Raw genomic sequence first — 23,851 nt, forward strand, 5'->3', positions numbered from 1 at the left:
CATTAAGGAAGAGTCTCTACTCTAATTTGTGGTATACATCTTAGTGGTCTCACAAATGGAGAGGTCAACCATAATCGCGCCCATCTTCTTTATAACGATAGTTTTCAAATATGTAAAAAAGTGGCATACAGGATGTTCATAAGGATAGAAATACCTTTAGACTTCATTAAATCAAAAACTAAAATTTTTGTTCAAATTAAAAAAAAAAAATTAATATAAAATTCGATCCCTCCCGGAACTTAGACACTCTACTAGATTTTAAGTTATCCTCCTTTCCTTCATCATTCGTCCCTCTTTTTTTTGATTTTTGCTGGAACGCAATATGTTTTCTACAAACGCAATATTTTTTTTATTGTACTACGCAAGACATTATTAATTAAGAAATGTGTTAATACGAGTATAAATGTTTTATACTTTTTCAACGAGTTGCCTAACATATTGTTCAGTTCACTTTACTATTTTTTCGACGTAGTAAAATTTATTTATTATTGTTTTTTATTTGTGTTTTTAATGATTTTGAAAAACACGTTCGCAAAGTTCACTTAAATAAAAATAATGATTAACTAAACTTGGTCTGCTAGAATGGAAAAACTAGCTAATTAATTTGTAGCTTTTTTTATTTTTATGCTTGAATGAGGCTAACGATAGAGAAAAACTATAAAAACCTTAAAACGCAATACCAAAAAATGCAAAAAACAACAACAATCGCAAGCAATTAAATGAAACAAAAATTTCATGCATTTTACCAATCAACCAAAGCAGGCAGATCATTTTAAATTTCAACTAACAAAGACACAAAAACGAAACTTGAATTTCGTTTTGATAAAATAAAAAAAAGAAATTATGAAATAAATAATTAATGTATTTAATATTACAAGTATACATACGGACATACGTGCCGTCGCGGTTGAGAAGATTGTTTTCTAACGCTTGTTCAAGTGCAAGTACACAGCGAGATGATAAAACAAGTGTGCGCAGTTGCTTTTGTGTGCATTGCAGTAAATCGAATTGTACTGAGACTGGTTCTCTTTTGAGAGACTACCGATCTGCCGCAAATTCCTTGATGAGCATCCATTTTGCGGAATTTTTAAACTAATCGTTAACAAGGACAGAGCTTCTGTGTAATTTTGTATTGTAATAAATCACGAAAGCTCACGAAACTGTTGGCAATACCAAGCGAATGAAATGTCAAAATAAAAAAAAAATTAATGTATAGGTTACGCTTTTCTTGTTCAAGTTAAATAAGCTGCTCAGTTGCATTTTGATAACAAATTTAATGGAACAAGTTCTAAAGTATAAATATAGAATATACAACATAAAAATATAACAAATGCACCAAGTAACACTCAATTTTTTATTAATTTTTATAAGATAAGATATTACATTATAAAGGATGGTAAAGTTTCAAGGGCCGGTGTTGATTTTGAATTAAATACAATTTTTTTAAGAAATTATTGTCATTTCTCTTTATTATGATAATATATGTAGGTATGGCTCAATTACGCATGGAACAAAATACGTAATCCGATGGTCCAAATTTTTGATGGCGATGAGGCATAATTGAGGTTCTATGCCGTTAGAGTGCCGAATTATCTCATCCTTTAGCTCTTGAATTGTTGCTGGTTTATCGACGTATACCTTTTCGTGCAAATAACCCCAAAGAAAGAAGTCCAACGGTGTCAAATCACATGATCTTGGCGGCTAATTGACATCGCCGCGACGTGAGATTATTCGGCCATCAAACTTATCGCGCAACAGAGTCATTGTTTCGTTAGCTGTGTGACAAGTGGCTCCGGTCTGTTGAAACCACATATAGTCCACATCCATATCTTCCAATTCGGGCCATAAAAAGTTCGTTATCAACTCACGATAGCGAACACTATTCACAGTAACTGCCTGACCGGCCTCATTTTGGAAAAAATACGGCCCAATGATGCCGCCGGCCTATAAACCGCACCAAACAGTCACTCTTTGTGGGTGCATTAGTTTTTCGGCAATCACTCTTGGATTATAATTCGCCCAAATGCGGCAATTCTGCTTATTGACGAATCCACTGAGGTGAAAATGTGCCACATTTGGACGATTAAATTGGCTGAAAAAATCACGAAGTGCGCGACATGCATTTTGATTTGAACGCCCGTTTTCATAATAAGCCTGAATAACTTTAATGCATTGCTCGATATTGTGTATCTTTTCATGGTTCAAATTGAGTTAGTCTGAAATTGAAAAATGTCAAATGAAATGCAGAAAAAAGTTTGGCGTTTAGGTGGGGTTTACATTCAACATCGGCTTTTAAAATTTAACCACCCTTTACAATGTCGCGTGATATTCGTTGAAGCAGTCCAAGCACATCTGTGGCGATTGATTTTGGGCAATTTAAAAGATACGTTATCGTTTTTTTAAGTTTTTTTTTTGCTTCTTGGCGTCAGACTTTTTTCCTCTCCTTTTGGTAACACACGCGAATCTCCAAGTGGGGAGACTTGAGATTCCTTTATTTGTGTCTGTTAGTGTTGGACACAGTATTTTTTGGGGACAACCATTCTATGACTAAAAGTTAACGGAATTTTCATATCTCTTTTTTTTTTGTTTGCCCTCTCATACACTATATTTGCGTTTACGATCGCAGTCCCTTAAAGTAAATGTAGTGCACATTTGCGTTACCATCTGATGCCTTTTTGTATGTTTGTTGCATATGTATGACACCATCTGATCGCTTCTGTCGATGCCACTTTTACCAATATAGTACTCTATTATCGTCAAAGGCTTTATTTTCGAAAGACGATCGCGATGTGTAGAATCCGAGCTTGGAGTCATGATGGGAGGATGTTTTGCAGATAAGATTGTGGCACCGCGAACATCTCTCCATTTTAGTGATAAAATACCATTATGAACGACATTACAAAACTTGGCATATTCTCTTTTAATGAACCGTACCGTTTCAAGCCCATGCGTTTTAGAATTTAAAAATGTAACTGCAAATTCATATGTATACATATAAATGGCGCGTATACCCATTTTGTTTGTTTGGCCGAGCTCCTTCTCGTATGTGTGGCGTGTGTCTTGATGTTGTTGCACAAATGGTGGAACCTACAGTTTCAAGCCGACTCCGAACGGCAAATATTTTTTATGAGGAGCTTTTACAGAAATACACTCAGAGGTTTGCCATTGCCTGCCGAGGGGCGGCCGGTATTAGAAAAAATACTTTTTCTTCATTTTTCCCTTTCACTGAGGTTTGAACCTACTTTCTCTCTGAATTCCGAATGATAGTCAGTCACCAACCCATTCGTCTACGGCGTCCTGCTAATTTATGACTAATATATAAATGATCGAAAAATAAAGTATGTCCTTCGTTTAATAATTTGTCTGAAAGTTCAGTGCAAACACTTCCTGATTTGCTTACTTTCCTTCTTCAGCTGGTATCTTGTCCAGAATATATCTTTGAGGGCCATGTGTATCCTTCGGTGGATAACAATTTGAACAGTTCTCCACCGTACTTATGAGACGTTGTTGGAATATACCGCCGAAGTACTTGTCGTTCCCTCCACGGAACCATTGCCTCGTCGACAAAAATTTCTTTGCCTGGGGAAAAAACTTTCTGGTAACCATCAATATGTCTACAAGTGGTAAAACTTTTCCAAGTCAGTTATTTTTTACTATCGATTCATTGTCAGCAAAATGAAAGTTTGATAGCAGTAATTCAAAACATGGCAATAAAAAATTGTATGTAGGATCCGTTGACCAAAATTTCTACAGCGGAGCATGCACAAGTCCCATCTAAAACATCAATCCAATAATTATATTAATTCCTTCGGAAGTGGTGAGACTCCATTTATTTTGTCCAACGTGACCAGTAATTTCTTGTTTAAGTAACTTCTGCCCTGCATAGCTGTTAGTTTCGGTGACTAAAAGACTTATTCCTGTTTCATTCAAGAATAGCCACAAAACTTCAGCTGGGTTAATGTCAGATGGCTAATCCAGCAGAAGCCTGCTTTTTCCAGTGAACGAAAATGATTGTTACCTGCTATCGAACTCCTTCCTTTTCTTCTTCTGAACCCAGTTCTGGTAGTAATTCTTCGATATCTTCACTTGAATATGATTCATCAGTATCCGAGCTGCACCGACGAAATTCTACTCACAAGGTTTTCATCACTGACTATCAATTGAACTTTCACGCCGTCCAATGAACATTTTTGGGATAAAAAAATATGTTTCTCAACTGAATGATCTACGATACCTGCAGTGAGATATCTTACTGATCTCTAGCCGAATATCAAAAATGAGCTATTTGCCAACAAGATTATTTCGGAACAAAACAATTTATCAATTTCACAGGTCGATAGCGCTGCAAATCGCATATCTATCCGCTGGCGTTCTAGTGCGCCTACAATAAAACTTGGGCCGGCAGGAAACTCAACGGAATCACGCTTGGTACGAAACGTGTTAAGTTGAGCCTATGAACGTGTAAATATAAAGTAGATTGATAAAGTATTGAAATTAAATAAAACGAGCAAGTTGTGTTGTCAACAGTTTGTGTATTTTAATAGCAATCCAGTGATCGAACTCAGAGGAATTATAGGGAGACGTTTTATTAGGAGGAGAACGTAAAAATACTAAATAAGTATGGAGCTTGTCATGTACTCTTGGTCATATTTGTCCCACTCTGCAAGTGTGGGAAATAAGTAGTAGATATTTAACTTTCATTTTTATTACAGAGTGATGCATCATTTATTCTCTTGTATAAGTGCTTTGTCAGCCAGCCATGCTCACCCATTATGTTTCTGCCGAAAGAGTGCTAAAACAAGAGTCAGGGCCAGAGAAAGCAAGATCCGAGGTTACACTGGCCAGTTATCTATGTAGGTTTTGGATACTATTGTTGTTTCAAGGTTTACATGCCTTGCCGAACTAAAATGACTGCGTCTACTACTACACACTAAAACTGCAATTCGAGGTACCGTACTTCAGCCATAACCGTAACCATATCAATCAGCTGCGCTGATCAAATTAATGATTATAGATGCCGCACCATAACGCTATAACCAAACCGTAGCCATATGTATCTGTTGAATTCTGGTTTTCCCCCGTATCCGTAAGCAGCTGTGAAACACTTTATATTTGTTTTGATATTTGGAAAAAATTGAAATATTAGAAATGAAAGGCGAAAAATTGATTTACTTATCTTTTTAAATCACAATATTACCAAGCTGTTTACTGAATATTTTCAAACAGGTAATTTCTTTTTATTCTGTTTGTCTTGTGTTACTACGGTTCCTGACGTCAACGGTTGTTGAAATCACGAAAAATAATGTAACAGGTTTTAGAAAGCGCCATCTTCTGTATTCTATTCATTTTGCTATAGACACTGTAAAGAGGCGAATTCAAGGTATGGGACAAGGTGGTACCAAAAGTTCAGAAACAAAAATGCACATGTATTTTGCTCTTGCAATTTGGTGGTTGAAATATCAAAGTCAGTTCAAATATTTTCCCACTTTCTTTAAGGGTAATATTTATGAGAGTAACACAGAATATCAGCGGCCACCGTAGCCCAATGGGTTGGTGCGTGACTACCATTCGGAATTCACAGAGAGAACGTAGGTTAGAACCTCGGTGAAAACACCAAAATGAAGAAAAACATTTTTCTAGTAGCAGTCGCCCCTCGGCAGGCAATGGCAAACCTCCGAGTGTATTTCTGCCATGAAAAAGCTCCTCTTAACAAATATCTGTCGTTCGGAGTCGGCTTGAAACTGTAGGTCCCTCCATTTGTGGAACAACATCAAGACGCACACCACAAATAGGAGGACCAAACACCCAAAAAGGGTGTACGCTCCTTATATATGTTATATAACACATATCATACAGACCAAAAGACACATTTGATGGCGTTCTGATTCGCCATAGTACTGGCAATAAACAAACTCTAATTCGAAACTTCGACTTATATATTTCCACGCTCATGGGAGGAGGTGAATGTGAATCGATCATTTGAATATAAGGGAAATGATGTGTATATTTTACTATAGTCTCGAACTAGTTAAATTGAGATAGTTTTCTCCTTTTTATTACAGGGTAATAAGTTCCGCACATGCGTAAAATGCATGAAAAAATATCCTTTTGACTATAAGTACCTAACAATTGGATAAAAGACAAGTTCGATTGACAATCCCTGCCAGTCAACTACTTTACTGTGCTTATAAAGCATTTGTTTGTGTGCATGTATATTCTTACACTTAAGTACCTATATGCTTTTGACAGCTTTTTGTTCGAGTTTCGTCTCATTCTTTAACGTGCCTTCTTTTAACGCGGATGCATAGATCTAAAATATTTAAACTTGTTTCTGGCAAACTCGTATGTGTTGAGTATTCAACCAGATTGTTTTTTTTTGCTTGCTTTAAGTAATTAAACTCGAACGACACGGATAGACAAACGTTTGTTGTTGTATGCCCTCAAGAGAATTACCTTTTCTTTTTTTGTGGGGACAGACTAGCAAATACAGCACTCAGAGTGGTCCACCGTCTCATCGTCCTCTTCACAAACTGGACAGAGTGCACTGTCTGAGGTGCCTACCTTTTCCATGCGCTTCGCTCATAGAAAGTGGCCCGTCAACAGTCCAATCAGCCTCCTATAGACCCCTCTGCTTAGTGACGGGAGGAACTGCAACAGTCGGTCGGACATGACAGATAACATCAGTTTTGTCCATCTGTAGCCTCCCTTAGCCTGCCAAGCTCGCTTGTGGGTTAGAGTAACCCGTTTGCTAACCGTAGTTTTGATGGCTGCAGAAGGGAGTGGCAGGATGGGCTCCGGGCCAAGAAAGTTGACCTCAGAGCCAATTCTGACTAAAGAGTCAGAGATCTCACTCACGTGTCCCGGGACAAAAGTTAGCATCAGGCTATTATGTCTACCGACAGAAGAGGATTAGCTGGTATTACCCTAATGTATTCAGCTGTACGGAGTTATCCTACTTATTATTATACTAAATGAAACATTATTATTATTATCATTAATTTATCTTTATTGGTATTTTTATACTCTATTTTACACTTATTCTTAATTCTATTACAATTTTAATTGAAATATTTTTATTTCGTACAGATTGGACTGTGTAATTTACAAGTTTTTAATAAGGCCTACGGAAGTTCTTCTGAATATACTCGTATTTATATAAAGGTGCCATAGTTTCAGTGCCGGAGTTATCATGGCCTCTTTCAGTGAATTTGGAAGCACACCTCTCGTAATTGACTTATTTACCATGACCAACAGTGTGTGGCCTATTTTGTTCCTGTTATCTGTTAACATACTTTTGCTTATTCCTAAAAAATTTGGTTTATTTTTCACGAATTTGCATATACTATGGAGCTCTCCTAATGTAATCTCTCTAAATTTAAATACGCCTTTTATCTCTCAAATGTAGTTTGCATATTGGACATACTTAATTGTCATATTCATTTCTTGTACGCTTTGTATAAAATGTTAATTAAATTTATTTGCGGAAACACTGTGCGAAACAAACCAACTCATTTTATTATACAGCAAACATTTAATGTGCACCAATGTGTAATGTGTAACCAATTAAAAAGGCCATAAATTTAGTTTGGAAAATTACTTTTACCCAATTCAAAGTAAAACATGTGTAAAAATAATACAAAATTAAAAATCAATTTACTTTTGCTCTATATGACCACACTTTGCCTTGACTATGGCCTTGAAACGGCCCAGAAGCGAATCGCAAGCCCAAAGAGAATAATCCATCGGATTCGCGTCTAATGAATTTAAAACGTCCATAATCTGCCACCGAAATGTTTGTCTGTCCACGGCTTCAAAGCAACCTGCAGAATGCTTTCCCGATAATATTTCGCATTTACCTTGACGCCAGGCTCGATGAAAACGATTGGAGAGCGCCCATCTGCGGCCCAAACCATTACCTGTGGCGGATGCTGTCAATGACTGCTGGTGGCCAATCGTATGAATGGTCGGTCAAATAAACCCTATCGTTTTGAGAGTTTACGAATTGCTCAATTTGAAAAATTTTCTCGTCAGAAAATACAATGTTCGAAAATTGAATACTTTTGGCCAAGCGAAGCAACTCCTTCGCTCTCAAGTCTGACTTGTTGCTGCTTTTGTGTGAGATCATGCGATTTTTGGATCTTGTAAGGCTTGACTATGAGATCATATTTCAGTATGTAACGGATACTACGGTCAGTTCTACTATATTTTCAGTTCTTTCGCTATTTGATTGGCACTTCGTCGTGGATGTCGCTCAAGTTGCTTCTTCACTTTTTAAACCATTTCACGTGATATTGAAGTCTTGTGATGACCACCTCCACCACCGCTACCAGTATCATTGTAACGAGTATTGGTGCGATGAACAAAAACTTTATTTACTTTAAGGTGCTCGAGCTCACGACCAATCGCTGGTCGTTATTTTCCAGCCAAATATAATGCAATCACACTATTACGTTTGAAATCTATTACTGATTTTCTTTTTTCATGTTTACTCTCGGCAAAATGCTTCCGCGCGCTTGTAAACAATACTCTGGACTGTCATTTAGCCAACTAACAGACAGCTGATGTCCGTGCATCAGCTGCGCGAGCGGTCTGAAGTTGTTTACACTTCGAGTGCCGAAACCTCTGTAAAGAGTACTAAACGTTTTGGATTAAATTATTGGGAAATAAGACGGGAATGTTGAGATCATCTCAACATTCTATCAATTTCTATTTGTTTCTTACTGAAATGTAACTCGCCCGTTAAGCAACTGTCGCTGCTAACGAATCTTTATTCATTTTAGGTAAAGCCTGTATTAATGCAGCATACTCAGTTTTTCATTTTCTTATCAATTAAATTTTTTATAGGATTTTAAACCGAACTTATCCATTACTTTATTTCATAAGAGAAAAGTTCAATTTTTCGTATAGCAAAGAACGAAATAGCAAAAAGAACGAAGTTGTATTACTACCTTTGCGATATAAATTCAAAATTCTTACTGCATGTAACGTTTTCTTTCCATACTGATGTCATGACTTTTGTGTTTTAACTTATCAGGACTATGAATAAGTTCGTGCGGTTTTTTTCGAAATTTGAAACTTTATTGACGTAAAATGGTTACAAATTTAATATTCAAAGTATTGTCCATCGCTTGCTACTACTTTTTCACATCTTTCTGGCAATTCACGGATTCCCTTTGTGAAAAATTCGGTCGGTTTTGCCGCAATCCACGAATCGATCCATTTTTTGACTTCATCGTAATTACGGAAGTGCTGGTCAGCCAGGCCATGTTGCATCGATCGGAAGAGATAGTAATCGGATGGCGCAAGGTCTGGACTACACGGCGGGTGGGGTAGGACATCCCATTTGAGCGTTTCTAAGTATGTTTTGACCACTTGTGCAACATGTGGCCGAGCATTGTCATGTTGCAAAATAACTTTGTCGTGTCTATCGGCGTATTGCGGCCGTTTTTCTCGCAGTGCTCGGCTCAAACGCATCAATTGTCGTCGGTAGACATCCCCCGTAATCGTTTCATTCGGTTTCAGTAGCTCATAATACACAACACCCAGCTGGTCCCACCAGATACACAGCATAACCTTCAGGCCATGAATATTCTGCGCCGACGTCGATGTTGAAGCATGGCCAGGGTATCCATACGTTGCCCGACGTTTTGGATTGTCGTAATGGACCCACTTTTCATCGCCAGTCACAATTCGATGCAAAAAACCCTTTCTTTTGTGCCGTTGAAGCAGTTGTTCGCATGCCATAAAACGGCGTTCAACGTCTCTTGGCTTCAATTCATACGGCACCCAATGGCCTACCTTTCGGATCATTCCCATGGCTTTTAAACGTTTGGAAATGGTTGATTGATCAACTCCCAAAGTTTTTGCAACCTCTTCTTGCGTTTGAGCCGGATCTTGATCGAGCAATTCCTCCAATTCGGTATCCATGAACTTTGGCGGCGCACCCTCGCGTTCTTCGTCTTCCAAGCCAAAATCACCACTTTTAAAGCGTGCAAACCACTTCTGGCACGTTCGCTCAGCTAGAGCATGCTCACCATAAACTTCCACCAAGATACGATGACTTTCGGCTGCTTTTTTCTTCATATTAAAATAATGAAGAAGAATTCCCCGCAAAAACACATTATTTGGCACGAAATTCGACATTTTCAAGTGTGGTAAAAATATTGTTGTTTACGCTTCAAATAAAAAACTTATACTGACGTTTGTGCCTTACGACAGTAGCTCTCCAATGAATGTTTGGAAATGTGGATCGATGGAATAATAATCAAGTTACGCCATCTGTTGTAAAACCGCACGAACTTATTCATAGTCCTATTACCTATATTATTTTATTTGTATTCGTAGCAAATATTATATTTTTTTTATTGACGCTTGTGCCAATACCAGTCAGGTTTCTATGTAATGAAATTATATTTGAGCAGCTACAAACATTGATAAGTAGATTGAATAGATTCCGGGAAAACCATAATTCCGAAACAGTATGTGTAGCGGCCCTTTGTTTCAACAATAGTATTCGTTTTGCCATTTTCATGGCAAGCGAAACGCAAATATGCAGAAGATTCGAAAAATCTAGCTTGCATATCTATGGAATTTATTATTATTGGTATTAATTGCTAATGTCTATAGATCCATTTATGTACTACAGTGAATATTATTCAGCTTATTTTTTCACTTTTAAAGGTAAATAAAGACTGGAAACCTCAATAAGTTTTTTTTTAAATACCAGCCATTTTGACTGGGTTTCGGAGAAATAGGTATGTATATTTAAAAAGCTGGTAAATCAAAAAAATTTTATTAGCTGGATATATCCTCTTTAATAGTAGAAAGTAGAAGCATATAAAATCATATTTTGAAAACGTTGTGCTTTGAAACTTTAAAGAACATTAAAAATTAAATTCATGAGAAATGAAAACTGAGTATACAGCATTACTGTACAAAATCTATAGATTGTACATGTGCAATTTTTCCTGGATAATTTTTACGATCGCATGGTGTAATTCATAAGGACATACATTTTTTTATAAGGCCGTTAACGTCCATTTTGTTTCTAAAGTAAAAATATCTATTTTAAAGTTCGTAACATAAGTGGGGCACTTAAAACCACAAAACGTGAAGACATAACCTGAGCTTCAGATCCTGAGAGCATTTTTAACAATGAAAGATCTGAACAAAATATATCCTACATATTCCACATACATCACTTATTTCAACCTTGTCGGCAGACCGGTGTCTTTTTACAAAGTCCATCCCTCAGCCTTTGCTTCGGTTATTAACCAGCATATAGGCTACGGATTGGCTCGAAACCGAACGATTTCGCAAAGAAATGGCTAAAAAACAAGAAACTACACACTATACGAAAACTATAAAGTGCGACCAAACAGATTCGGCCGGGAATATGTCGCATTACTTTTACGCAAGTAGAGTTGAAATATTTAACCGAAGCTGAGCAGTTTGCCTAATTTTACAAAACAATTCAGACCAAATAGGAGATCCACATATGAACTTGAAAAAGAGGGAACATATCTACATAGGTACTCGAATGAAGGTATGCAGAAAGGTAAGGTCGAAAACATGTCGAAACATTCTTCAGAAGTTGTCTAAATGGTGAGAGGAAAGAATTAATTTCTCATACCTCTGCAGCTGTGACGTGCTGCGCAAAAGCAAGCTTTGACATCTAGGAGCACCATCTTCAGCCCCTGTAATCAGGGCATCCATAATTTTTTAGTTTTCTATTACTCGAGGGCTTCCGATTTTTCTACACGAAAACTGTTTCAATTGCATTTAACATAGAAAATTTCAGAAAGGTTTGACATTCATTAACTGAAAAACTAAGCGGCATATTGAAAATATATGTTAATGTTGACGTATACATATACATATGTACATATATGTATGTATATATATATATATATATGAGTACATCATAAAAGAGTAGTACATACAAACGTGAACTATCTTTGGCATCAGAACGATCTCACCTGTTACAGCGCTTATCGAATTGCTCTCGGATGAGAAGTTGATTAGACGCCTGTTTTCAATACGCAATGTTCAAATACACAGAATAAAAAATATATCTCTGATATAATAAACTTGCATTTACGCGCACACTCTCGTCCGCATATAAGTTCTCACATACCCTGCAAGACATTACTAAGCATTTTAGACACAGAGGCGTTTGTGATGCCAACAAAGAGTAGAGTTTTTTTTATCAGCAGTGATTACATTTCAAGCATTAAGAACTATGAGTTGTTTTCAGGTGTGCAACAATAATTTTTTTTCTCTCATATACTTAAATATAAAATACGTAAATATTTATAGGGTTTCTCACAATTATTTGGGGGGAAACTCAAAAATAGAAATACGGACTTCATATTCAAAATTATTTTATTCCAAAGATTTCATTCCATGTGAACTCGATAAAAATATTTTTCCAAGTCATCACTATAGCGAGACAAATAATGTAAATGCATTCAAAAATGTTGCCGCTGAAATTGCGAATGTTGTTTATGGTGCCGATACTGTAATAGCTAATTATGTGCAATCTTGGTTTCGTCGATTCCGTTCAGGCGTTTTTGATGTTCAAAAAAATGTCGATAATATTGAAAATGCCGATGAAATCACGGAAATTATCGAAGTTGACCGGCATCTTATTAGTTGTAGCGTCGCCCAGGAGCTAAAGATTGGCCATAAAACATTTTTAAGCCATTTGCGCAAAAATAATGGATTTCTGGAAGCACTAAGGATAGACTTTGAAAGCTGCTTTAGAAGTGAAGATTAAATACAGGTCAAATCTGTAAATATTGATGCTGTATATAAAAAATTGTATCTCGTTTTGTGGAAAACTAAAAGGTTCCTATAGAGAACACCATGCAAAATCACACAACAACGACATTATTGTTTTATTAACTAAAATCATGTTTTATTAACTAAAACAATAATGTCGTAGTTGTGTGTTTTTGCATGGTGTTCTCTATAGGAACCTTTTAGTTTTCAGCACGTCATCGTTTAAGTATGCACCACATACTGAACTCTGTGGATACCGAACGCACATTTTCTATGGAATTTTTTTAAATATTTTATATATCGCAATAATAACATAAATTGAATTTAGATATGCGTTATGTTATTATATCGAGTGTTTGTTATGTGTGTTTGATTGGTATGAACCCCAAAACCCCCCTTTGGTTGCGCGAATGATTGTTTTCCCTTTCTTTAACAATTTAGATACATATATTTTTCACTTACATAGAACTACTAAGTAGTAGTAGAAAATATATATCAAACTGATTAGTTAATTTACTCATATCACAAGGCGAAAATACTCAGTTTTACCCCGAGGCTAAAACAAAAATGAGTAGTTTGCTAAGCACTTTTTAAGTAATGATAATGGTAAATTAAGCTGTCTTGCAAGGTATGTACATTTACAATATTTGTTGCATTTAAATCACTCTAAAGGTATTTTGGTACTCATACATATGTACATACCTGAATGCAGTTAAATGTGTGGTGTATGCATGTATGCATGTAAGTATGAATTTGTATCATTCAGCTCTTTGCTACTTCATTATTCCGATGATTTTTGAACAATACCAAAGCACATAAAAAAGGCAAGCATATGTGCCAACATACTGAGATCGCTTACATTCAAAGCTTTTCAAGCGTGTAATATACAATACTCAAAAGTATTAAAAGTATTGGCAAGAGCGCAGAAAAACAATACAATGTTTAACAAACAGAGAGTACGCAGAGTTGATAAATATTTAGAAATGTGGCTTAAACCTGTGTATGCACCCATACATGAATATAGATACTTGAATATCTTGCACACAATCCCATATGTATGTGGTAAATAGCCTGTCGGAAAAACTAACTGAAGAAAAGATTAGCTGGTCAATAACTGATGTGTTGCGCCGCCAAAGGATTTGGAATGCAGACTAATAAGCATGTCTATTTCTAAAAGTCAAAAATTTCAAGCTGTCAAAATTAAAAAGAGTTTAAATGTAGGGTTTTTTAATAAGAGGTGTTATTTTGATATTCAAAGAAAAATGCTATTTTTTAATATAGGTGATAGGATGTTTATTTCATTATAAAGAGGAATGTGTGCTGTTAATAATGGAAAATAACTCAGGCAAATGACCACCACGACCACTCTTTCAAGACAATATCCTTTTCATGAAGTTTTCCATAACCGAATTGCAAAGTGGCTGCCCTATGTCCTCGATAGCCTCACGAATTCCATCTTTGAGGTCTTGAATCGACACTGGACTATTGGTGTTGACCTTCTCTTTCTGGCCGCAAAGAAAAAAGTCACAATTGTGATCACCTCTTCTTTTTTTTGTTTTTTTTTATCGTTCTAAAGTATAGACTTTTAAAAATATATTGTCAAATTGTTTGAAAGTTATTCCCAGTATTTTCGATTCTACAGCCGTTTTAGCAAGTAGAGTCAGATTCGTCACGGGACCACTCTCAAAACTTTAAACTCAATTATCTCAAAACTACTTTTTCAGCCTGGTGTTGTCAAAAAAAAATATATACACTCAACGAAGTCTTCCGAAATTTGAATATGTTGGCTAGAACCATATTATTATTTCAATTATTTCGTATTTTTTGATTAAAAAACTAAAAAAAAATCTCGATTTTTAGTGTCAAATTCAAAACCGCGCCATTTTGTCAATTTTTTTTTTATTCTAGTACGGACATAGCTACAGTCATACTGATAAATATATATATATAATTCTTTTGGTTTTTGTGTTTCAGATAAATAGAAGAACCAAAATAGACAACATCGTCCAGGTCCAATTTTTCGCGAGGTCAACTTCAGCGCCATTTTTTAAATTATTAAAATTAAAAAAAAAATTTTGTTCTCAATTTTTATGTGTAAAAGAAGTTGAATAAAAAGCTTAAAAAATGTAAATATCGTTTTTCATTTTTTTTATTAAAAAAAAAATAATCTGAAAATACCCTAAATTTTCTCGCTTTAGACCACCGGGACCCCTTAAGATATGGTAGCCAAGAGTAATAACACACGAGGAGCTCTGGAGAATTACACGACAAAAAAGCATCAACAACGAAATTAAGAACTGAAAATATTAATGCATTCTGCGAAAGTCTTGCCATAAAATACCGCATGCCGCCTTGACTTGGAACCTGCAAAGAACGAGAAGAGGCAGGCCAATGACGACTTGGCAAATGACTACTCGCAATAATACTGGAATATCTTTAATGAACTGAGGCCTATGCCCAGAAATAGAAATGTTTGGAAAACGTTTGTTGAATCCTTAAGCGCCTAAAGGAGTACGGAATAAATAATAATAATAATTTACTAAAGGCAAAGAGTCAACAAAATATTCCTTAAACTAGTTAAGTATGTAGTATTGTCTTTCCATTATTTTCTGTCTATAAGATAGCACGACATAAGATATTTAAATTAAAAATTTTATTTGCTAGAGCTTTTCCGATTACATCCCAATACTGCTTGTAGCAGTATACCAACTCATATTCAAGACGTAATCCACCTAAGGCTATAAAATGATACTATTACCAAGAGAATAGCGTAAAAACTCCTTCTTGCTAGTTTCTCGACTACCTCGTTTTATCTCTCAATGATGGGGTAACCAACATAGAATTACTATGTTTTTTCTCACCAGAAGTTCTGATAGCTTCTCTACTAGCCTGGGTGTGAAAATCCGATTACATTAAGCCCTGATCGATGCTTGGCTATTAAAAAAGTTTACAATAAATGTGTCTTTCGAACCTTTTGCACCGTATACAGAGCTTGGTAACAGATCCATAATACCTGCGCCCATAATTTACACCATTTTCAATTGATCTATGTACCAATGAACATATCTATTGTACATTCTCTATTTCTCGAACCTTTTCAGATTGGAATTTTTTAACAAAGCAAACTTTTTATTCATTAAATCAAAAATATGTCACATTTCTTTCCGTGTAGGGATTATCCCCATTTCGCTTTAGATAATACGAATTTTCCATATATCGTTTCAATATTTTGTTTACTACGCGTGGTTCACGGGGTTGTTGCCCCATGTCACTAAATTCAAAAATCAGGTTTCAACGAGTTTGAATGGGAGAAGTAAGGATGTTTAAGATTGTGGTAAGATTTCATTCATCATCAGAAAGTTTGATATATAAAACTGAATATTTGCCTCCGATAAAGCGCGTGCGCGCGAAGGTGCAAGAGCTTCTTTGAACCCGTGTAATTTCTCTGGAATCGATATATTTAAAAACAAACCCTGTCTTTGGCGCTATTTAGTTCAAGGGCCATTAAACAGTCAGTAGAGCAGTAGTCCAAAAACAATAAGAGCAATGTACACAAGGCCGGGTCGATTTGTGGGAAGGCAAAAAAATCGCCCATTGCTCTGTGAAAATCATATTCTAGGGATCAAAATAAGAAACTTTGCCGAAGGAACCATACCTCTAAAACGAATTCTGATGTCCCCCAATTTGGGTCGAACTTTTTAGTTTCTTTTCTCATGTAAAGGCCAAAAAATGGTGATATTCTGAAATGATTGTATGGGGAACCCCCCAGGGGAGTTGCAGGGGGTGTGCCACTGGCATGGGTGGATCGGCCATCCAAAGTTAGTGGGGAGCACTCTAAATGGGTAAAAGTGGGATTTTTCGTTCGACACAAATCGGGGGACATCAGAATTCGTTTTAGAGGTATGGTTCCTTGGGCAAAGTTTCTTATTTCGATCCATAGAATACGATTTTCACAGAGCAATGAGCGATTTTTAAATCGACCCGCCCTAATGTACACCCATAGTCAAAAGTATTTACACAAAATTATTCACAATGTTTACTTTGTTTGTTTTGTTAAACACAACTGTATTTAAAAAGGTTGTTCTCGTTGAAATATTTAGAGTATGCAAAGATAGCTAGTGCAAATTCAAAGACAACAACGGTACATTTCACATTAAAGCAAGCACTCGAGTTAATGCGAAATTTCAGCTTTGTGTAAATACTTTTGACTGTGGCTGTATTTTGTTTTGTCTTCGGTCCATATAATGTCAAAATCTATCAAAAAGATTGACAATTCAGCGTAACTTAAATAAAATTTGACAATTTAGAGACCAAATAAATAGAAAAAAATTCAAATTGCAACCCAACTGCTGGCGGTTTGATGCCCCTTGGATTTGGTTTGTATTCAGAATATATCTGTGGCTTTTTACAAAGAAAAATAAAAGCGTATTACGCATTAGAATATTTTTTTTCTTTAATTGCATGCCTTGAAGTTTTAAGGTATTTCAAGAAATATCTTTGAGATTAGCTTGCTGAAACTTCGTGAAAGCAATTCAAAAGCATTTTTGTGATATTATGTGGAATTGGAAAACATCTGCTAATTAAATTAAATTATCCAAATTATATAAAAATTAAACAATCGTTATTAATAGAAATCTGATTCACTTATTCAGATTTTTCCAGTAGGGTACCTACATACCAGATGTATACGGTTGGCAAGTGCTGGTTGCTCTCCAAGCAACGATAGTTGGTCAGTGCGTAACATAGGAGATGGTGTAATGCAAGAAATGTTATAGCCGTCGAAACAATTTTTGTTCATGTGCACGATTTTTTTTTGTTTTTTTTTTTGTTACTTGCGACATTAACTCATATGCAAGTATTATATTATGTATGTATGTATGTATATGTACGAACTTGAATATTCCACTGAAGAATGCTCTACGCGCTACTTTATAAAACCTCTTATTTTTTTGAATTTTCAAGCAAGCTATGCAGTTTTTGTTAAAATTACTATTATATTATAAATTCATAAGTTTATTAATATAGTTATTCAACTAAACTATTTGTTGCGATTGTTGTCAAAACACACACATATACATACGTAGCATGCAATTTGCAATGGCGTAAAAATTTTCGCAAAAAATAACTGTTTCACGACAGCAGCTGTAACAAAATACGTTTCTTTGCATATCAATTTCAGGTTTTTGTTTTCGTTGAACCAATTTCTAAAGCAAAAGCAGACATTTGTGCACTGAATATTTAGAACTTGCTTTATTCTTATGATCACATCAATTTTTCACTTAACATTTCATTCCAGTTTTACTCTTTACTTCTTTTACTCCTATATTTGAATTTCTTTTTTTTTTTTTTAATTTTATTATTTTATTTATATGTATTTACATATATACACATACATGTGCATGTATACGTTTTTTAACGCGCGTTTTATGCTTGCGTACGCGAAAGTTTCACTATTCGCCACAACTCGATCGCTTGCCAGCCGCGCTAAAACTGCGCTCCAACTTGCCGAGAGAAGCACTCTTAACATCCAAGTATTGTACTCGCATAAAAACTTCGCTTACCACCTGCCAGCAATGCTTTAAAAAAAATTAAATCTACTCACTGAGCTACCTATCTTGGCTTACAATACGACTACGAATGTGCCCAACGACCCAAGAGAACAAAATCCCATTTGGTGAGTGAATGCATTCGGCCAAACTGTGTGTGCTAGCCAACTGGTTATTCACCGACTGCATACATGTACATATATGTGTGCGTGTGCGATCAGCTGTGCTAGCCAACGATTATAAATTTCGTATAGCGTAGCCTAATTTCAGGCGTACACCTTACAAACAGTGAAACCTGTTTAATGTTTCTATAGTCAAATTTTAATTCGCAGACAAACATGACAAGGGAAGTAATTTCCTCAAATGGTTTTAGTGTTCAGTGTGAACATCCGAAAGTTAATTTGCGAGAAAGTACTTTAAAATTTCGGAAAGTAAACTGGCTGAAATGATCAAAAAGGCAATTGCTAATTTCGATCCGTACAGAACTTTATATACATATACACATATACGAATTACAATTACGTAGAATATATATATTTTTATCTGATACAGGTAACTGAATTAGAAAAGGATACATATTTTATTTCTAATCTCAATTATTTTTTATAGTCTCCATATAATCACCATTAACTTCAATACATTTGGTATCAAAATTGCGTTCCTGCAGCTCCTTAAGTTCAGTATTAACCTATTTATCATCTCTTCATTGCCACCGAGATCATAATTTTTGTTGCTTGCAGGTGGCCTTGCTCTTTTCGGGCTCCATACCATGGATTTCTGTTTGGTTTCCGGGTAATACTTAAAAATCCAAGCTTCGTCACCTGCAACTATCCTACTAAAGTTGTTAGACTCTACATTTTCGAATTTTCTTAAAAAATATTGAGGAAAGCTAGAGAGCAATTGAGAAGCTAGGGCTTTTTGACTCTCTTTTAAAATTCGGATTTCTCAGATTTCTTTCTGTATTGCAAATCATTGTGCAAAATCGCGATAATGCAATAACACTGAAGCCCAAATTACTGCATATGATTTCCTGTTTCATTTATGAATCTTTGCCAATTTTTGCATCACCAGAGCCACATTTATCTCGTCAGTCGACGATTTTGGCCGTCCTTCTCAAGGCTCGTTCTCTACAGAAAAATGTCCAGACTGGGATCTTTGGTACCATTTAAAAACAGTTTTAAGAGATGTAGTGCCCGTTTTTAAATGTAGTTTTGAACTCATTGAAAATTTCCACAGGCTTGAGTTGACGTCGAAAGCCGTAAAGTATTAGGTAACGAATTTCCTGCTGCGCCGCTGGCGGAATTTCTATTGACATTGCATCAATTATTTTACCTTTTCTCGTATCCATTTTAACCGATTTTTCTGAAATTTTCAACCCATTTCTACATTTATATATATATATATTTCTTTTAACTCCTATTATAGCATAGGACGTCAACTACGCCTCTTCGCCAACGGACACGGTTTTGAGTTATATATACCAGTTCGTCCCATGTAACCCCAAGATAGTTCATTTCAGCTGCTATTGAGTGTCTGAAGGTGGCAACTGGCCTACCCCTCTTCGGCCAGCTTTTTGGAACGGGTTCTAATGCAGGGCCTACCTAGATATTGACCCATTTACTTGAGTTCTTTGAAATGTTTGATTTATAAACGACTTAAATCAGTCATTTCCTTCAATGCCATCTGTGCATACTAATTATATATATGTGTGTAAAAGGTGATCGATTTCGAGATATCAGATTTTTAATTGAAATAAAACAACGACAATTCAAATTGATTAGGCAATCTTTATCATTGTAATGTAGAACCATTTATGACATTTATTTTTTAAAGATAATCTGTTTGAAATGTTGGCCGGAACTGCGCCGTTATTCGGACACCGTAAATACCAACTGTGAATGGCTCGGTGGAGGACTTCGGACATACGAATAACGTAAGTAATGTTGTCTTCTAAGGCCTCAATCGAAGTTTGTTTATCCACAAAGCATTTAGACTTTATATACTTTTTCTTCAAAATCACGAGTGATGTTTAGAGCAAAAACTAATGTTTTCCATATACATAATTCTGTAGCTGTCCTTTTACTACACTTTCTAGCAGTTTTTTGTCAATTTTAATCCATTTATCGCTTTGAAATCCTTTTATTTTATTGCATTTTGTATTTTTTTCCGACCGGTGTTTTTTTCAATTGATGATTTTAACGATGTTGAAAATTTGTCAGATAGAATTATTCGCAAGAGCGAATTATTAATTATGTTTGTGATTGCATAACCCAGTAAGTGCTAATATATAATTGGACTTATTTTACCACAGACGGCTTTATTTTTTAATTATATGCTAACACATACGGATGAAAGATGCTTCTGAAATAGGTATACAAATATACGAGCTATAGTGAGCAAGAAATTGGTTCGTTTAAATGCCGTGGAGGTCATGAGCAGTGTGGCTCAGTCACATGCACCCAATTCGATTAAGAATCTTTGCGTAGATGTCAAAGGCGCTGGAGGCAAAGAAAAGCGTGAAAGGTTATTATCAGCGAAAAGTTTTGACGTTTGACGTACTGAATGCATCATAGGTGCGTAGTGGTACTCACCAATAAGGACCATTCAACAAAATATTAGTATTTTTGTGCTATACAAGGTGGCGCATGAATCACCCTAACAAAAGATTTGCAAATGGCATCGTACGTCTATCATATTTGAAACTTTATTTTTGAGGTTTGGAGTCCGGCACTCGATGTGTAAACAATTAAAAAGGCCATAAATTTAGTTTGGAAAATTATTGTTACTCAATTCAAAGTAATGAATTTCTGAAAACACTACAAACTTAAGAATCAATTTACTTTTGCTCGATTGACTAACTTATGCCTTGACTATGACCTTGAGATGGTCCAGAAACGAATCGAAAGCTGCCCGAAAGTGACTTGCAGGTATTTTGGCGCACTCGCGGACAATAGCTTTTTTCAGCGCTTTGAGACTGATGAATCTTTTAGTTCCGACTTTGCTTTACAAAATGACTCAAAGAGAATAATCCATCGGATTCGCATCTAGTTCATTTGAGAGCCATTGTGTGGACGTTATGGAGTTCGGAACGTTTTTTTTTAGGCATTCCTGGTTCACTCGAGCTTTTGTGAGACGGTGCCGAGTACTGTTGAAACGTCCATAGTCTACCACTGAAATGTTTGTCTGCCCACGGCTTCAAAGCAACCTCCAGAATATTTTCTCGACGATATTTCGCATTTACCTTGACGCCAGGCTCGATGAAAACGATTGGAGAGCGCCCATTTGTGGTTACAGCGACTCAAACCATTACCTGTGAAGGATGCTGCCAATGACTGCTGGTGGCCAATCGATGACTCAAATTCTCGTATGCATGGTCGGTCAAATAAACCCTATCGTTTTGGGAGTTTACGAATTCCTCAATTTGAAAATTTTTCTCGTCAAAAAATACAATGTTCGAAAATTGAATACTTTCGGCCAAGCGAAGCAACTCCTTCGCTCTCAAGTCTGACTTGTTGCTGCTTCTGTGTGAGATCATGCGATTTTTGGATCTTGTAAGGCTTGACTATGAGATCATATTTCAGTATACGGCGGATGCTACGGTCAGATATTTTCAGTTCTTTCGCTATTTGATTGGCACTTCGTCGTGGATGTCGCTCAAGTTGCTTCTTCACTTTTTGAACCATTTCAGGTGACGTTGCAGTCTTTTGATGACCACCTCCATGACGTTTCGCGATGCTACTAGTATAATTGTAAGGGGTAATGGTGCGATAAACAAAAACTTTATTTACTTTAAGATGCTCGAGCTCAAGAACAATCGCTGGTCGTTATTTCCCAGCCAAATATAATGCAATCACACTATTACGTTTGAAATCTATTACTGATTTTCTTTTTTCGCGTTTACTCTCGGAAAAGTGCTTCCGCATGCGTGTAAACAATACTCTGGACTATCATTTAGCCAACTAGCAGACAGCCGATACTCGTGCATCAGCTGCGATAGGGGTCTGAAGTTGATTACACTTCGAGTGCAGGACCCTGTTGCTGCTGCCATTTTTAATCAAAATCAAAATATTTCTTTGCACACTTGTTTACTATGATACAAAATGGACTACTGTATTTTTCGTTGGTAACTGTGTTAGTTATAAACTTTATATGACTTTGCTATTTTCTCAAACCGCGACTTTCCAAATCCATGATCACGATTACTCAAAAACTAGTCAAGGAACCTTTTTGTAAATCGGTATGTATCGGTATCTGCAACACGTAAAAGTCTAGTCTAAAGTATTCAATCCTTGACATTTTTTTTTAATTTTCTTTTAACCCAAAACGGCTGTTTTATTTACAGAAAGTTAAAATTTTTGATTTCGACTAGCTGCCAGTTTATTAGAAAAGGTTTACCACTTTTAAATCCCTCGAGTAAAGCCAAGATTATGTTCTAATGCAACCGGATCTGTTTGATTCTTGCGATTCAAAAGACTCGGCTCAGCGTAAATTCTTCTTTAAAACAATACTTTAGATATGCTTATTTAAAAACAAAAAAATTCATAAAATTATATATTCAGTCTACGTACTTTTAGATAATACCTATATTTATATGTAATTACTGGGTTGCCCATATTCGACGGACCCATGTGTTTTTTTTAAATCAAAGAAAAAAATTTTTTTTTTATGCTGACGATAATAATCGTTTTATTTGGTTCAAGCAGATTTGTTGACATCACTTTTTGAATATGATATCTCTCAAATAGCCGCATTGAGCCTGTACGGCGTATTGTGCACGTTTTGCAGCATTTTCCATAGTTTTAGCTAACATGTTGTCACGGATGTTGTTCTTGAGCTCCTCTATGGTCTTTGGCTTATTAATATAAACCTTTGATTTTAAATATCCCCAGAAGAAGAAGTCAGGTGGCGTTAAATCGGACGAACGAGGTGGCCAGTCAAAATCGCCATTTTTCGACATCAAACGACGAGGAAACAATTTCTTCAAAAAATCGATTGTGGTGCGAGCTGTGTGTGGTGGAGCGCCGTCTAGTGGAAACCAGAACTGCCTTATACGCTTTCGACGAATAAGTAGTTATCATATCGCGATAACGCCTTTCTTCTTCTTCTGACTTCTTTTGTTGAATGTAAATTTCAACCATTTGGGAGCGCTCGCGTGGCGTGTACTGTTCCATGGTAAAAATCTGCTTGGACTGATGCTTCCAACGCGGTATGTCATTAAGCGACCTGACGTCTCTGTCAAAAGATACAGGATTGCCAGATGGTCCGTCGAATATGGGCAACCCTGTATATATTATATGAACAAATGGACGGAACGTCACTTTTAGGCGGCCTTCGAATGGCAAATGGTTTTATGGTTTATGAGGAGCTTTTTTAGGATAGAAATGCACTCGAAGGTTTTCATTGCACGCCGAAGGACGACCTCTATTCGAAAAAACTTTTTTTATCGTTTTATGCTTAGTTCCCGCGGTTTCGGGTAAGAGTCATGCACGAACCCTCTCAGCTGCGGTGACCAACGAACAATA

General features: G+C 36.1%; 1 protein-coding gene across 4 annotated transcripts in view; it reads right to left on the minus strand.

Moving 5' to 3' along the window:
• The window catches only part of LOC129240784 (bestrophin-2-like), a 103,187-nt gene extending 85,383 nt beyond the window's left edge, over positions 1–17,804 (minus strand). For 2 of the 4 annotated variants that reach the window (XM_054876768.1, XM_054876770.1), the window contains exon 1: positions 17,462–17,803. The gene's annotated coding sequence lies outside the window, so the exon portion shown is untranslated. Of the gene's footprint in view, positions 1–17,427 lie in introns of all 4 variants that reach the window. The other 2 variants (XM_054876771.1, XM_054876769.1) reach the window with 2 other exon arrangements.
• Positions 17,805–23,851: the final 6,047 nt, after the last annotated feature.

The sequence above is a fragment of the Anastrepha obliqua genome, chromosome 3 (assembly GCF_027943255.1).
Source record: "Anastrepha obliqua isolate idAnaObli1 chromosome 3, idAnaObli1_1.0, whole genome shotgun sequence".
Lineage (NCBI taxonomy): Eukaryota > Metazoa > Arthropoda > Insecta > Diptera > Tephritidae > Anastrepha > Anastrepha obliqua.